This window comes from Magnolia sinica, chromosome 16 (genome assembly GCF_029962835.1).
Source record: "Magnolia sinica isolate HGM2019 chromosome 16, MsV1, whole genome shotgun sequence".
In the NCBI taxonomy this organism is placed as follows: domain Eukaryota; kingdom Viridiplantae; phylum Streptophyta; class Magnoliopsida; order Magnoliales; family Magnoliaceae; genus Magnolia; species Magnolia sinica.
Window position 1 is genome coordinate 10304593 of NC_080588.1, and position 17921 is coordinate 10322513.

Genomic DNA, 17921 nt, shown 5'->3' on the forward strand with positions numbered 1-17921 from the left:
TTTTCATGAAACTTGGTCATATAATATGTATCGTTTCACCTCATCACCGTAGCTGACAAAAATACACTTCTTAGCCCTTTAGTATAACTTATCTCTCTTAACTAACAGTACATGAGTGTAAGCATCACAATTAAATATGCACAACCTCGAATACTCAACTACCTGACCACTCCATACTTCTTGAATTTTACAATTAATAAGTGTAGACAGAGATCAATTTACTAAATAACAAGCAGTAGATATGACCTTAGCCTATACATCCTTGCCCAACCCAGCATTATTCAACATACTTTGGGCTATTTCCAAAAGAGTCTTATTCATATGTTCAACTACACTATTTTGCTATGGTGTATGCCTCACTATGTTTGTGCCTCAATATCTCATAATTCTTACAATATTGATTAAATTCCGTAGAAGTAAATTTTTTGTTATTGTTTATCCTTGGAATTTTTAATTCCCGTCATATCTATTTTTCAACTGTAGCTTTTCATATTTTAAAAGTGGCAAACAAATCAGATTTTTGTTTCATAAAATAAACACAAACCTTTATAGAGAAATAGTCAATGAATGTGATACAAATGACGGCCCTTTAGAAATAACGAGCTTTAGCCCTATACATCTGAATGCACATAATCTAACTGATTTTTACTAACACGTTTCTTAGTTTTAAAACTTAACCTTAATTGATTCTCATATATGTAATGCTCACATATATCTAAATCAAAATTTTTAAAATGAGGAATTAAACAACAATTAAAAAGTACCTTCATACCGTGCTCGCTCATGTGACATAGGCGTGCATGTCAAAAACATACCGACATAGACTCCGCTACAAACATTGCAGCTCCACCTGATATAGTATTTTCGATCAAGCTGTAAGGATTTCCACTCGTCTATGCATTCATAAAGTGAGTGCACCTTTTGAAACCTTCAGGACACCATCATAACTGATGAACATGCTCCTGAGTTCTTTTAGAGCTCCTACAAAGATCATATTCTTCTTCAAATTTAGAACCGCCTCACATCGATCAGAGTACGCTCCACCCCATCAAGCATCTTAATGTAAACCAAACCAAATCATATAATCTTGAAGGCATAATCATTTCTCATAAGAACTAGGCCACCATCATACTCACTATATGTGGTGAACTAACTCTGATGAGGATACATGGTACCGTACCCATGTATCCAAAATTCCCTCATTGTATAAGTGACTGACTTGGAAACTGACAACACATTACAACCACTCATTCCTTCACCTGATTCCATTGAATTAACCTCCTTCAACGAATCATATGATTTCACCTCCTTCTGGGTTTTAGGATTTTGACATTCATTCTTCATATTTCTCATTTGTTATTAGTGCACTAATTTATGCTCCTATTTGTTATCATGTGAATCTATGTTTTAGTGAGACAATTAAGCCCTTGAAACCTGAAGATTGAAGACACAAAAAGACATGAAGCATCAAGGAAGTGAAAAACGGGTAAATTGAGGTGCCTTAATGACCCCAGCCTTAGATCCAAAACAACCTAGCCTCTAGATGATCTTCACCTTAATATATAAACTCTTATTTAATCATCCCTTAGCTTTAAGAGCCCAATTGAAACATGATAAGATAGGTTAAAAGAGGTGCAAAGCCACAGTAAATCATATAATCTAAAAAAATAGTTTCCAAGTGGCTTTTGATCCTATCGATGTGCTATTGATAGGTTGCAGTGGAATCGAAGGACTGCTCGATGCAATCGAAGAAACAATCCAACAAGTAGATAAAAAAATCATGAGGTTTCTTTATGGGATTGAAAGTGAGCTCGATCCTATTGAATGGCCTTTCGATCCTATCAAAAGATCCAATAACTAGTTGTTTTATTGCTGTTGCAACACAAACTCTATAAAATGGGTATTTTATTCATGGGCAAAAAAATGCATTTTTGGTCCAATAGAAGCTTATGTGATTCCTCACTCATATCTCTCATCCTAAGATTCTAAATCATATAGATTCAAGTCTTCTTCTTAAACTTTATCACTTTAATGAGGATTCTAACCTCGATTATGAAGATGAGCTTGCTCGCTCTCTCATTCTAGAGATTAGACATGAACCAATAGTCAAATTATTGTCTAAATTCCCTTTATAAATAAACTATCCATTAGTTATAGGAGATTTCACCATCCTCCCACCAACTTGTCACCTCATCAGGGCATCATAGGCGGTTGATTGTAGTAGCTAAAGCTTTGGCATCAATAATCGAGGGAGTGTTTAAAAAGATGATTGAGGCATAAGAGAGCATTAATCAAGCATCTCAAGCAAGGCACTACAAAGGGCCCCAATCCGACAAGTAAGTTGTCAATTTTAGAGTCCATTCACACTCATTCATTTCATAAAATTGAGTGTAGAGTTTGTGATTGTTTCAGTTGTAAAAGTATTTTAGGGATTAGAATATCTGCATTGTAAAAATAACAAAGCAAGTTGGATAAAAGAATATTCATCATCAATCATTTCATTAACATGGATTCTCATTACATTCCTTTCATTTCCCTTAATTCTACAGTAGAGTACAACTAATTGTACAACATTAAATAATAATTGAAAACAATGATTTTGGCAATATTTCGGCCTTGTAAAGTGTTCGTCAAAATGATTGAAGAGTTGTGCGGATTTGAAACCCTTGTTTCATGTTGGTTCATGAGCCAAAAGTCTTATGCTAAAACTCATAGGCTTGATTGCATGGAACAGTGATTGCGTGGAACTACTATTGTGCGATCACGCAACATAACTCTGTTACATGGTTGTGTAGCGGGCGTAGTCTTCGTCCTCCCTCATCTTTGTTTTCCTCTTCTTTCTTCCACAAACGACCTTCTCAATATATGAATTCTGCGATTCTTCTATACCATCAGCTATCGAATGTTCAAAGTATCCAAATGAGAAGGCTGAGGGGGTATTTATACAAACCTGCACATGTGAATCACCAAATCTACATAACCCAACCTTATTGCGTGAGCTCACAACGCTGCTCTATTGCATAGTAACATAATACATATATGTTGGCGAGATGTATATTGTGCGGTCATGCCACTAATATTGCAATCTTATCCCGCTTCCCTACCCCATAGTAGCATAACCCTTTTGTCTTCTTTATTCAGTTATGCAATCGTGTAATATATCTCTATTGTGCTTCCACAAAACACACTTGTTGCGCAGGCGCACAACTAATTTTTGTGCTTCAACAGATACCCCATCGATCCTCCTTTGAATTCCCTTCAAAGTATGATAATGGGGATCAAACCTTCGTTTTGCAAAACTTTATCTATTGTGTGATCGCACAACGTATTCTTGTTGTGTGATTGGGTCTGCATAACACTTGTTTGGGTCCCCCAGTCTATATATAAACTCACCCTTTGCCTCTATCATTACTCTCTACCTTATTCAAGCACTCTACTAGTTGATTGCATGACCATGCAACTCTCTTTTTGATCTACCATATTACATGATCACGCAATGAGTCACTTTGTGATATTTTACTTGACTGTGCAACTTGTATTCTTTATGTCTCATTGTGCGACCACAAAACATTCCTTTGCCTTGGTAAAAATTTTCTAAGTACCGTACTTTTACAAAAATTTTGCCTCATTCCTTCCTTCTTTACAGGAAATGGTGAAAAATAAAAGGACTCTGGAACCACCTCAAATCCATAAACTCTTACTCGTCAAACTTTTAGTAGTCAAACAATAGGATCGCCTTAGATTCTTCAATCACCACAGGCATAGGAATGCCCTAAAAAGAGGGCCAAAACTACCACCAAGCATCCCACCTTATTCAAGAAGTTAAATCCTTAAGAAATAGATTTCTCTGAAAGAATAGTGCATCTAGCCAGCCCCACCTCTGCCAAACCATAATCATGGGGGAAATATAAAGACCCCCTAAAGAGGTAGTGAATTAGAGTGGGAGAATTGACTAAAAGCTATCACTAATCAATGAACAGAAAGCTCCAGGCCATTCGAAAGAGAAGTTAGCCCTCCCATGTCTTTTTTAAAGAAGAAGCAACCAAAGAGCAAGGAGCAGCAATGCCAGGAGAAGATTCAAAATTTTAACCAGCGTCTTCAAAAGACTTGGGATAGTATGAAGGTGCATCAAGAGATGATCAAGTTTACCCGTCCTTTTAGAGACGAGATGGTCATCATTCCTATGAATGTCCATTGTTATCTTTCAATACTTCATAATGAACCCATGGACGTGATGACTCACAACAAAATCCTCTATACAACCCACTAGGCCATGAGAGAGCCCTAGATTTTAGAGGGTTCCTTAATAGAGAGAAGCTCTAGGAAAATGACTAACAAGATTTCTCTTGTGTGGTTCCTGATGCCAAGTTATAGCCCACATAATCTTTTTCCTAATCACTTCTTTAAAATCACCCAACAACACTTTCTCACCCAAGACTCCATCTGGTGTATAGAAGAGATCTGCACCCATGACTTCTTGTCCTCACACAACTACTATAAGGCTTGGGTTGGATCAATAATCAAGAAGCATTCGTACATCCTGATAAAGATTGGTCTTCTTAATGCAACCGAAGTCACATATGATTATTTCTACAGATATGTGACTGTATTCGAGGGCTTTTTTAATTATTGGTGCCCTACTACCAACTCATTCCACCTCCTCATCGGCAAGGTCAGCATAACAATGTGAGATTTAGATAGAATGATTGGTCTTCCTATCACATGTCGTTTCTTTGATAAGTACATGCCAACGAATGAGGAGTTCGTCGATTTCTCCCCCACAATTTGTCAATTGAAAGTTTTAGAAATAGCCATCGAACTTTTCAAAGAAATGACTAAGTTCCTAGATATTAGAAGTAATCTGAATCTTATTTGGCTCGCACATTTCACAAGAGAACTTCGGTATACCCCCATTCCGTTCTTGATATGCTTCTCCAATGATTCTCACAACACCATTTTTCTTTAATTTGGTATTATACTTTTTCTAAGAATCATAGCCAAGAACTAAATGATCTAAGATAAAGGATTAGGGTCTAGGCAAAATGTAACAAGTTCTGTGAGCTAGCTGCATTTCTGGTCTACTGGCTTAGCTCAGTAGTGATTCCCAGTTCTAAGTGGGCAGACGCCATTAAACCTACTATATTTGTGGTTGCTAGAGCAATGGTGGAAGGAAGCAAGTATTCATTGGCTTTTCCTATTCTTTGCTCTCCATATCGCACTTTTGGTGATGTGATGACTCATTATAAGAGTCCACAGTTGGAGCATCCTTTGCTTATGTGCCTTGGCATTATTTTGTGGGATGGCTAGGAATATACTTTTCATAGACTTATGATGAACTAGAAAAGGTGTATGTCAACCCAGATCATCTTCCACTCTAGCATTACCAACGAAGAAAGATGATCAAGAAGACCCATAGCTGGGTGGTGGAGAAAATTGAAAGAACAAAATACATCATCTTCTTCAAATTCCCATTCTCCAGCATTCTTGAGGATAGAGATGTCATTGATGATGATTCATTATCACTGAGTGAACGTCGCTTCTTCATCTGCATCAGGTCTAGGAATTTCCCCTTAAGGAAAAACAATGAATTTTTGCGCAAGCCCTACTACCCTAGTAGGTTCGCACGTTGGTTTGGCTATGATCAAACCATACAAGAGAATTGCAGTGTCGTTACTCGAGTGATGAGGAGCTTCGACATGTCCTTATAACTGGGCATTCATATAAAAGCAGCTCTTAATAGTGTGTATAGGGTCTCACTTCATTTTAACAGGATGTAATTGTTAAGGGTCAAATGTTGCATATTAGACCCCAGTTACTACATAGATTTACGAACATGACACTGTTTAACGCCCTGATTTAATCGTGTTTGTGATGCAGGGTGTATTTATGAGCGTGAACTGAAAAGGATGCTAAAAGCATGGATTTAATGTTCATGAGTCACCAAGGCAAGGGACGGACCCCAGGGGACCGAGATCAAAGAATTTACATGGCTGAGATTCGAGAAAATCACGTGTGTCATATTAAAGAGGCCTGAAAGTCAGCCTGAATGCAAGATCAGAGGGTTCTCACCATCCGTTCAGTTCAAAACTTTACATATGTCCTGAGGACCATAAATTAACCGTACACCTTGAATTCCAACCATCGGATCCTTGTGGAAGTGGCCGAACGGATAGATCAGCCCATAAACCGTTGATTTTGGGCCCACCTATTATCTGGATATGTTTCAAACTTGGGCTCGACCTATTAAATTAGCTGGAAGAATGTATGAATGGATTAGATTTCCCATAACAATCATCGTGGACCCTACCTGAGTTGTGTGTGCACCGGATGTGCACAGCTAGTTCAAGACAGTCAAACTGCCTTGGACCCGTACTCCATTCAAAAACAGCAACTGCCGTTTTCTCTGGCACGAAATAGGGGTGCTGTTTGATCATTAGTGGGCCTCCATCATGGCCCATGAAAACGATCCGAGCCATACATCATGCAGAGGGGAGAAAAGCCGTCAAACACATGTTGAATGTGGGTAACTCACACGTGTACGTGCCCGCTACAAAGGTCACAAGAGGACTATTTTGCAGCGTTCAAAATAGTGCAGCGTGATTAATTCTGTGGGCCACACCAAATCCATCCAAAACCGTCCATCTTTTATCAGAATTTCGAGGCCCATCTAATGGACGTAGTGGATTTCTCCACCGACACTGATCTTGTGCCCCACCACTCATCAGCGCAAGAGGAATTGCACAGACTGCGCACATCTGAGGAACCCGCCCGATCCAAATATGGATCAAAATAATGATCCAGACCATCCAAGTTTCAAAAAAGGGGATTTCGACCCTTCCAAGATGATCGGATTGACTGAACTGGATGATTCTTCGGCCCAGATTCACTTCAAACGCAACAGGTTGTGCGTGTGTTTGCTGCGTAAAATAGAGTTACACAAATTCGGTTTGTGCGCGATTTAGACTGCGAAAGGAGGGTCGGTGACCGACCTAGCTATCTCCTTGCTGGTTATAAAAGAAAGAAAGGAACGTGGAAAGGGGATCAATCTCGATTTGGGCTTGAACGTGAATACAAGAGGAGGCGAGACAGAGGGAGTAGAGTTTGTAATTTCCTATTTTCCTTATGCTTTTAGAGAGTGCTAGCCTCATCATGTCGGGCTAAACCTCTTAACTAGGGCTATGAGGTGAAGCTTGTGGCGTGATGGGAGATCTCTGTGATTAGATTCATATTATGAACTGATGTTTGATTCTAGTTTGATATTAAAGAAATACCTTTAGTTTTTAATGGTTTGTTGTGTCTAAAATTACAATAGATCTATGATAGCTTGAGTATTTCCTTTTCTTTTTTATGAGTATGATGTCAGGAAGCCCTGTTGTTCACCATCGTCTCATGGGCATGGTCAGATGATGGTACCCTTCCTAACCTTCATACATCAATGATTGGTTGCCAATTAGTTTAATTCTATTATTTGCTTTGTCTCCTGGACATGGTTTTGTGATGGAATCTATTCTAATTTACACCTGTCTGATCTCTTGAAAACAAGATTAGATGAAGTTCAGAATTGATTTTCAGGTTATATCTTCTAACTGGATGAAGATGGGACTCGAAATCCAGTTGAGTTCATGAATCGACCGTAGATCTCCCTGATCTCTATAAGTGAATCCTCTGAATCCCTAGTTTCCTACCTCTAAATTTCTTAAGTTTTAGATTAATATTTCACCATTATTCCTTAAATTATAATGAATTTAGATTTCATCTTAGTCTAGTTGTAATTCTACCTAGCTTCAGATAACGTACAGGTTTCAGTCCCTTGGGATTCGACCTCGGTCTCACCGAGTTTATTACTACATCACAACCCTATACTTGGGGAGTGAACAAGTTTTTAGCGCCGTTGCCAGAGATTGACGGTTTCATTTTCTGAAATCAACTAGTTTTAGGATTAGTTTAAGTTTAGAATTTTTCTAACTTTAGGTTTAGGTTTTTCTGATTTCTAGAAACTAACCTATTTTCCTGTTTTGTAAGAGCCTGACATAAACTTCTAAATTGGTAATCCCTTTCTAATTCCTCTACTTCTTCTATTTTTAGAATTAGGGCTTGAGTTTTAGAAATTTTCTAATTCCAGTATTTTTCTATTTTTAGGAAATATTTTATTTTTAGAAACTTTCCTCTTTTGTTTTTAGAAACTATGTTAGTTATTTCCCTTTTTAGAAATTCTTTCTAATTTTAGAAACTAACTCATCTTTCCTTTATTTTATTTTTAGAAACTTTCTAATTTTAGGTTTGGATTTTCTATTTTAGAAACTTTCTAATTCTGGGTCTTCTTTTTAGAAACTAACTTTCTATTTTTATTTTTAGTAACTTTCTAATTCTAACTCTTTTAGAATCTAACTTTGTTTCCTAATTTATTTTTAGAAATTTTCTACTTGTAGACTTTTTGTTTAGAAACTAACTTTCTTATTTTGTAGGCTTTTAAGATAGAAATTTCTAATTCGATAAGCTCTTTCTCTACTTTCAATTTTTCAGATCTCTTTTAGTAACTTACTTTCTAATTTAGGACTTTTCTAATTTATTTTAGAAATTTTCACTTTCCTTTAGGAATTTCTTCTTTTAGAAACTAGTTTACTTCTATCTTTCTTTTTAAGGATTTTTTAATTTTAGACCTTCTCTTTAGAAACTGACTTGTTTTGTTTTACAGGTTTTTACTTAAGGACTTCAATTTGGTAACTTCTTTCCAACCCTCTCTTTCTTTCTAGATTTTCTTTTCCTTTCTTAGGATTAGGTTTTGAATTTGATTGAGGGCTGCGATTGTTTCATGCCCAAGTAGACCGCTGACAACACTCGACGTCTCTTGACTGAAGGAGGATTGGTTAAGGGGTTAACTATCCATCGCAGGACTAGATACCACTCGAAATCCTCGGAGTTAATTGAAGTGATGGCTGAAAACCAACCTCTTCTACCCCAACCTAGGGTGGAGGACATTCAGGATGAGAATGAGGTACATCAAGCACCCCCGCCTCATACTTTATGAGATTATTTACAACCAGCGGGGGTGAGTACGCCCTCATGCATGATTTTTTCTGAAAATACAGGACATATTGACATCAAGTCAGGGGTTATCCAACTCCTTCCTAAGTTCCATGGGCTTGAATCTGAAGAACCATATCTACATTTGAAAGAGTTTGATGAGATCATAGCCACTTTATATTTTCAAAATGTGTCTGAGGACACAGTCAGGCTGAAACTCTTTCCTTTTTCCTTGAAGGAGAAGGATAAGACGTGGTTACATTCACTGCGTCCTAGATCCATTGGCACATGGAATGATATGCAGAGGAAATTTATAAAGAAATTTTTTCCACATCATAAAACGATTACCCTTAGAAAAGCAATCATGAACTTCACCCAAAAAGAGGATGAAACATTTTACCAATGTTGGGAAAGGTTCAAGGATTTGGTCAGTTCATGCCCACAACACGGCTTTGAAACGTGGCGCATTACAAATTTTTTCTATGATGGACTGACATCTTCCATGCGCCAAATGGTCGAGACAATGTGTAATGGAGAATTCATTAATAAAAATGTCGACGAGGTATGGGATTACCTAGATAGTCTTGCTGAAAAAACACAATCATGGGACTATTACTTAAAATCGAACACCACGTCTAGGCTGACTCAATCTAAAGAGAAGGGTGGATTGTATCTCTTGAAAGAAGAGGATGATCTCAAGTATAAAGTGACTACGCTCATAAGAAAATTTGAGGCCATGGAAGGAAAGAAGGATAAGGTTAATGAAAGTGTTTGCGGCATCTGTGATTGCAACATTCATACAACTGAAAATTATCTTACGATACCCACCTTTCGAGAAGTGTTGAATAAACAATCTAATGCCGTAAATAATTATCAAAGACCTTTCAATGGACTGACCTGTAATACGTACAATACTGGTTGGAAAAATCATCCAAACTTTAGTTGGAGAAATGGATAAACTGCTACCCCTCAAAGTTTCTTCAATCAAAATCCAAATCAGGGGAAACCTCAAGAAGAACCGGTTCAAAATTCCATGCAAGAGCTGACCCAGGCAATGCGAGATTTTATGCAAAAGATGGATTCACGTATGACGGTTATAGAAAAGGGGATGCTTCCTGCACAACCGCTCCCCAATCCTAAACTACAATACGAGATAAGTAATCCCAACTCTTTAAATCAAATGGAGCACGCTAAATCCATCACCACTCTTAGGAGTGAGAAAATCATTGATAAAACCCTTCCGGTTAGGCCTGAAAAGCTTCAAGAACCAAAAGAGGACAACAATGATGGATCTAGTGAGGCCATACAAAAATTAGAACCGAAACTTCTAGACAAGTCAGTTACTTCATTTCCCCAACGGTTGGTCGCACCAAAACCTCTCTCTAACTCTCAGGATATCCTAGAGGTGTTAAAATAAGTGAAAGTGAATATTCCTCTATTTAATGTCGTAAAACAGATACCTTCATATGCCAAATTCCTGAAAGACTTATGCACGACCAAACGACGGCAGAGTATTCAAAAGAAGATCTTCTTAATCGAGAAAGTGAGTGACATCCTAAAGCAAGACGTGCCACAGAAATTCAAAGATCCCGGTAGCCCAACCATATCATGTGTAATCGGGGACCATCGAATTGATCGTGCACTTCTTGACTTAGGAGCGAGCGTCAATCTGATTCCCTACTCGGTATACAGACAGTTAGGTTTGGGGGAATTAAAACCCACCCTAACCACACTACAACTTGCCGATCGCTTTGTTCGTGTACCAAGAGGGATAATTGAGGATGTGTTGGTCCAGGTCGATAGATTTTATTACCCTATAGATTTTATCATCCTGGACACCGAACCCATCAATAACATGAACACTCATATTCCTGTCATTCTTGGTCACCCATTTATTGCCACTTCAAATGCAATTATCAATTGCAGGAATGGTGTCATGACTGTCTTTTGGGAATATGACATTGGACTCAAACATCTTTTTCAATAATGGCAGAAACTTAGAGGATGATGACGACTTCCATGACATTAACATGATTGACTCTTTCGTGGAAGATACGACACCTCTGACCTTATCCTCTGACCCTCTAGAGACGTGTCTGGCCCACTCCCATGATTTTAATGATGACATGATTAGGGAGACGTGTGCCTTGCTTGATACTGCACCGGTACTTGAAGTTAATCGGTAGAGGCCACAATTTGAAGAGTTGCCCCAAACTAATGTAGTGCCTCTACCGTCTAACCTCAAGCCGCCAAAGCTTGATCTAAAACCTTTGCCCTCTAATTTGAAATATGTCTATTTAGGTTAAGATGAGACATACCCGATGGTGATCTCTGCCCACCTGGAGAAAGAACAGGAGAGTATGCTTATATCTACTCTCATTGAGCATAAGGGAGCCCTTGGATGGATGATAGCGGACCTCAAGGGAATTGACCCTCGATTTGTACTCACCACATATATCTTGAGGATAATGCGAAGACTGCTCGACAATCACAACGTAGACTAAATCCAAACATGAGGGAAGTGGTTAAGGCCGAGGTTCTTAAACTATTGGATGTGGGTATCATATACCCCATATCCGATAGTCAATGGGTGAGTCCAACTCAGGTGGTTCCTAAGAAGTCCAGGATCACCATCATAGCCAATGCCAATAATGAACTCGTGCCAACAAGAGTTACTACTAGTTGGAGAATGTGCATTGATTACAGGAAGCCGAATACCGTCACGAGGAAGGACCACTTCCCTTTGCCCTTCATTGATCAAATCTTGGAAAGGCTAGCTGGTCATTCCTATTACTTTTTCCTTGACAGGTATTCGGGCTACAATCAGATTGAAATCGCCCCTAAGGACCAAGAAAAGACCACATTTACATGTCCCTACGGTACCTTTGCCTATAGAAGGATGTCATTCGGATTATGTAATGCCCATGCTACCTTTCAGTGATGTATGATGAGTATCTTTTCTGACATGGTGGGGAAATATCTAGAGGTCTTCATGGGCGATTTTTCTGTTTTTAGTTCATCTTTCAGCGAGTGCTTAGAGAGTCTTAAATGTGTACTGAAAAGATGTGAAGAAAAGAACTTGGTACTTAATTGGGAGAAGTGTCATTTCATGGTTCATAAGGGAATTGTCCTTGGACATATTATCTCGTCCAAAGGAATCGAGGTGGATAAGGCAAAAATTGATCTTATCTCTAACCTACCTCCACCCAAGAACATACGAGACGTGCGAACCTTCTTAGGACACGCTGGGTTTTACAAAAGATTCATAAAGGATTTTAGTCTCATCTCTCGTCCTTTATGTAATCTACTTCAAAATGATGCACCATACGAGTGGACTGAGCCATGTTAGGAAGCTTTTACTAAGCTTAAGGGCATGTTGACTAGTGCACCCATCATACAACCACCCGACTAGGGCATTCCTTTTGAACTTATGTGCGACGCGTCTGATTATGCTCTTGGGACGGTTCTAGGCTAGCGAAGAGATAAGAAACCCTACGTTATTCATTATGCGAGTAAGACTCTAAATCCTACTCAAGTGAACTACTCGACTACGGAAAAGGAACTCTTGGCCGTAGTGTTCACTTTGGACAAATTTCAGTCCTACTTGATTGGATCCAAGATCATTATTTACACTGATCACGCGGCGCTCAAGTATCTTCTGTCTAAGAATGATGCTAAGCCTCGCCTGATATGATGGATCCTCCTACTCCAGGAATTTGACCTAGAAATAAAAGATAAAAAGGGAGTAGAGAACATAGTGGCTGACCATCTTTCTCGCCTTAATCCCTCTGATTCCCTTGAAATGACACATATCAATGACATGTTCCCTGATGAACAATTGTTCAGAGTCTCCCATTCACCTTGGTTCCCTGATATTGCTAATTATCTTGCCACAGGTTCCATACCGACACATTGGACTGCGCAAGATAAGAAGAAATTTTTTACCGAAGTGCGCAACTTTTTCTGGGATGATCCATATTTATTTAAATATTACCCAGACCAAATCTTAAGGAGTTGTGTGCCAAACGTTAAGCATCAGAGTGTCATCTCTTTTTGTCATTCACAGGCCTGTGGTGGTCACTTTTCTACCCAAAAGACCACAGCTAAGATTTTATAGTATGGCTTTTACTGGCCCACTATGTTCAGGGACACTCATGAGTTTTGCAAAGCTTATGAGAGTTGTCAGAAATTGGGAGCATTGTCCCGTCGAAATATGATGCCCTTGAATCATATTCTTATCATCGAGGCATTTGATTGCTGGGGCATTGATTTCATGGGACCATTCCCCCAATCTTTTGGAAATCTATATATTTTGCTCGTTGTAGACTATGTCACTAAATGGGTTGAAGAGATTCCATGTCGGAATAATGACCATCGCACGGTCATTAAATTCCTAAAAGAGAACATCCTTTCCCGATTCGGAACGCCTCAAGCTATCATTAGTGATAGGGGCTCACACTTTTGTAATAGGCCATTCGAGAGTTTAATAAAGAAATACGGTATCTCTCATAAGATGAGCACCCCATATCACCCACAGACAAGTGGGCAAGTTGAGATTTCTAATAGGGAGATCAAACACATTTTGGAGAAAACAGTTAACCCTAACCGTAAGGATTAGTCAATCCGATTGACCGATGCCTTATGGGCTTACCGTACTGCATTTAAAACTCCTATTAGAATGTCTCCCTTTAGACTTGTCTATGGGAAGGCTTGCCACTTGCCTGTGGAGTTGGAACATAGAACCTACTGGGCAATTAAAAAATTGAATTTTAATCTAGACAATGCTGGCTCACTATGCAAACTTCAGTTGAATGAACTCGAAGAAATCCAAAATGACGCATACGAGAACTCGAGAATTTACAAGGACAGAATGAAGGCGTTTCATGACCAACGTATTCTACGAAAATCATTCCCACCTGATCAGAAAGTCCTTTTGTATAATTCTCGATTACATCTCTTTCCAGGTAAGCTTCGATCTCGTTGAACTGGCCCTTACATTATGGTCACTGCGTATCCTCATGGGGCCGTTGAGATAAGAGATTTGGACAATGGCAAGGAGTTTAAAGTAAATGGACATCACTTAAAGCCATTTGTCGAGAAATTTGATTCAGAGGACATGTCCATACCTCTGACTGATCCTGTTTACCAGGATTGATCTCCTAGTCTGATGGAGGTATAGGTAGGTTTCCTATTTTCATAGGACTAGGGTAGTTTGCTTTATGCTGTTCTAGGTTAATTTACTTTCTACATTGTTTTAGGATAGTTTTCTTTTGTTGGTTTCTCTCTTGTGCTGACTTGCTTTCATGCTGAGATCTTTGTGTAAAAGCTTCTTGAATCCCTCGTCCAGGTACAATCTTCCCATCACTTCTCATTTACTTTCATGTACATTGCGAGCATATCTTTTACATTGAGGACAATGTAGATTTTTAGTTGAGGGTGGGAGATTAGGTTACTTAATCAGTGTTTTCTTGGTCTTGAGCAGAAATTGTGAAAATTTTTAAATTTTTCTGGAATTTCGTATGAATTCGAAGTGATTTTGATGACCATCTTGGATTTAGACAAACAAGATACATGATGTTGGTGATTTATGTCTCTTGGATTTAGTTGTTTGATAGATTTCACAGTTGAAAGCGACTTATCAATCCATGATTAGAAGTTTTAAACATTGATTGAATCATAATTTTACATGTCACATCTCGCTTACACATTAAGGTTGCAGTCGATATTAAAGGATTAACTTGGCAATCACTAAACAGGAAAGGAACCAACCTGAGAAAATTGAATGGATTGGGTGTACAATCTTCACCATAGGTTTGCTCCCTATAAGTGAGGATTCGATTCCCCATAGATGATATGTAAAAAAAAGGTTGGGTATACAGTCTTCACCTATAGGTTTGCTCCCTATAGGTGAGAAATTGATTCCCCTTCTTGGCATTTCTTTTAATGAAAAAATTAAAAGCTGGAAGAACAAAAAAATGATCTATTAGGAAAGTATAGGTTTAAGTTTTGGTTATCATGAATTCTCTTGTTGGTTACCAAATGATATCCTGAAATAGAGAAGTGAATTTTAATGATGATAAGCCGAGATTAGACTATACAATCATGGATCCTAATGTTCAGAATTTTTTCTAATTGATTGATTAATACTTTGATCTTAATTGTGAAGTCTACCGAGCGCTTAAGTCCAAGAGAAAGTAATGTCCAACATTCATGAATCTTAGACTTCTAGTATCTGGATTGTTTCCTAAAATCATTTGAGTTTTTAGAAATTATCCTATAATTCTCAATTTATTTTTCGCATACTTTGCTCGGGACTAGCAAAATGCTGGTTGGGGGTTGTGTTAAGGGTCAAATATTGCATATTAGACCCCAGTTACTACATAGATTTACGAACATGACACTGTTTAACGCACCGATTTAATCGTGTTTGTGATTCAGGGTGTATTTATGAGCGTGAACTAAAAAGGATGCTAAAAGCATGGATTTAACGTTCATGAGTCACCAAGGCAAGGGACGGACCCCAGGGGACCGAGATCAAAGAATTTACACGGCTGAGATTCGAGAAAATCACGTGTGTCATATTAAAGAGGCCTGAAAGTCAGCCTGAATGCAAGATCATAGGGTTCTCACCATCCGTTCAACTCAAAACTTTACATATGTCCTGAGGACCATAAATTAACCTTATACCTCGAATTCCACCCATTGGATCCTTGTGGAAGTGGCCGAACGGATAGATCAGCCCATAAACCGTTGATTTTGGGCCCACCTGTTATCTGGATATGCTTCAAACTTGGGCTCGACCCATTAAATTAGCTAGAAGAATGCATGAATGGATTGGATTTCCCATAACCATCATCGTGGACCCTACCTGAGTTGTGTGTGCACCGTACACATGTGCACCGGATGTGCACAACTAGTTCAAGACAGTCAAACTGCCTTGGACCCATACTCCATTCAAAAACGGCAATAGTCGTTTTCTCTGGAGTGAAACAGGGGCGCCGTTTGATCATTAGTGGGCCTCCATCATGGCCCATGAAAATGATCGGAGCCATCCATCATGCAAAAAGGAGAAAAGAAAGTCAAACACATGTTGAATGTGGGTAACTCACACGCGTATGTGCCCGCTACAGAGGTCACAAGAGGACTATTTTGTAGCATTCAAAATAGTTCAGCGTAATTGATTCCATGGGCCACACCAAATCCAATCCAAAACCGTCCATCTCTGATCAGAATTTCGAGGCACATTTAATGGACGTAGTGGATTTCTCCGTCAACACTGATCTTGTGTCCCACCACTCATCAGAGCAAGAGGAATTACGCAGACTGCGCTCGTTTGAGGAAACCACCCGATCCAGCGTCATAGGCTATCCAAATATGGATCAAAACAATGATCCAGACTGTCCAAGTTTCCAAAAAAGGGGATTTCGACCCTTTCAAGGTGATCGGATTGACTGGACTGGATGATTCTTCGGCCCAGATTCACTTCAAACGCAACAGGTTGTGCGTATTTTTGCTGCGTAAAACAGAGTTACACAAATCCGGTTTGTGCGCGATTTAGACTGCGAAAGGAGGGTCAGTGACCGACCTAGATGTCTCCTTGCTGGTTATAAAAGAAAGAAAGGAATGTGGAAAGGGGATTGATATCGGTTTGGGCTTGAACGTGAATACAAGAGGAGGCGAGACAGAGGGAGTAGAGTTTGTAATTTCCTATTTTCCTTATGCTTTTAGAGAGTGCTAGCCTCATCATGTCAGGCTAAACCTCTTAGCTAGGGCTACGAGGTGAAGCTTGTGGCGTGATGGGAGATCTCTGTGATTAGATTCATATTATGAACTGATGTTTGATTCTAGTTTGATATTAAAGAAATACCTTTAGTTTTTAATGGTTTGTTGTGACTGAAATTACAATAGATCTGCGATGGCTTGAGTATTTCCTTTTCTTTTTTATGAGTATGATGTCAGGAAGCCCTGTTGTTCACCATCGTCTCATAGGCATGGTCGGATGACAGTACCTTCCTAACCTTCATACATCAATGATTAGTTGCCAATTAGTTTAATTCTATTGTTTGCTTTGTCTCCTGGGCATGGTTTTGTGATGGAATCTATTCTAATTTACACCTGTCTGATCTCTTGAAAACTAGATTAGATGAAGTTCAGAATTGATTTTCAGGTTATATCTTCCAACTGGATGAAGATGGGACTCGAAGTCCAGTTGAGTTCATGAATCGACCGTAGATCTCCCTGATCTCTATAAGTGAATCCTCTGAATCCCTAGTTTCCTACCTCTAAATTTCTTAAGTTTTACATTAATATTTCACCATTATTCATCAAATTATAATCAATTTAGATTTCATCTTAGTCTACTTCTAATTCTACCTAGTTTCAGATAACGTACAGGTTTCAGTCCCTTGGGATTCGACCTCGGTCTCACCAAGTTTATTACTACATCACAACCCTATACTTGGGGAGTGAACAGTAATCGTCAGTCTAAACTTTGTATTATTGGATGTGATGGTGGGTACACCATTTCCATTTGGTTCGTCATTGCCATTCAGTAAATTGACCTGTTTGGATAGCCCCACCAAATTTGAAGAACTACATACATGAGAAGTGGATTGGTTATACACTAGAGAAAGATCATGCTCCTATCCCTGACCAGGTTTGTTTGAACACTTCCCTAGAGGAACCTATTCGTCAAGTCAAACCTACTAATACTTTGGAAGGCTGGATAGCTTATGAGATTCCTCTGGAAGAATTAAGAAGACTGGGAGAGAAACCCACTTCTGCCACAACCCCTAATCTGTAAGAAGAGGTTAATTATCCAACGTTGTAGGCACTAGCAACTGCATTCTACACCCCCAACAAGGAAACTCCGATTAATACTAAGAGTAGGCCCGAGC

At 38.9% G+C, this 17921-nt stretch overlaps 1 non-coding gene across 1 annotated transcript; it reads right to left on the reverse strand.

Annotated features, from left to right (window-relative positions):
* Window positions 1-9370: 9370 nt before the first annotated feature.
* Window positions 9371-9477, reverse strand: LOC131230005 (small nucleolar RNA R71). The gene has a single exon (XR_009163736.1). It is a non-coding gene; the product is annotated as a small nucleolar RNA R71 (small nucleolar RNA).
* Window positions 9478-17921: the final 8444 nt, after the last annotated feature.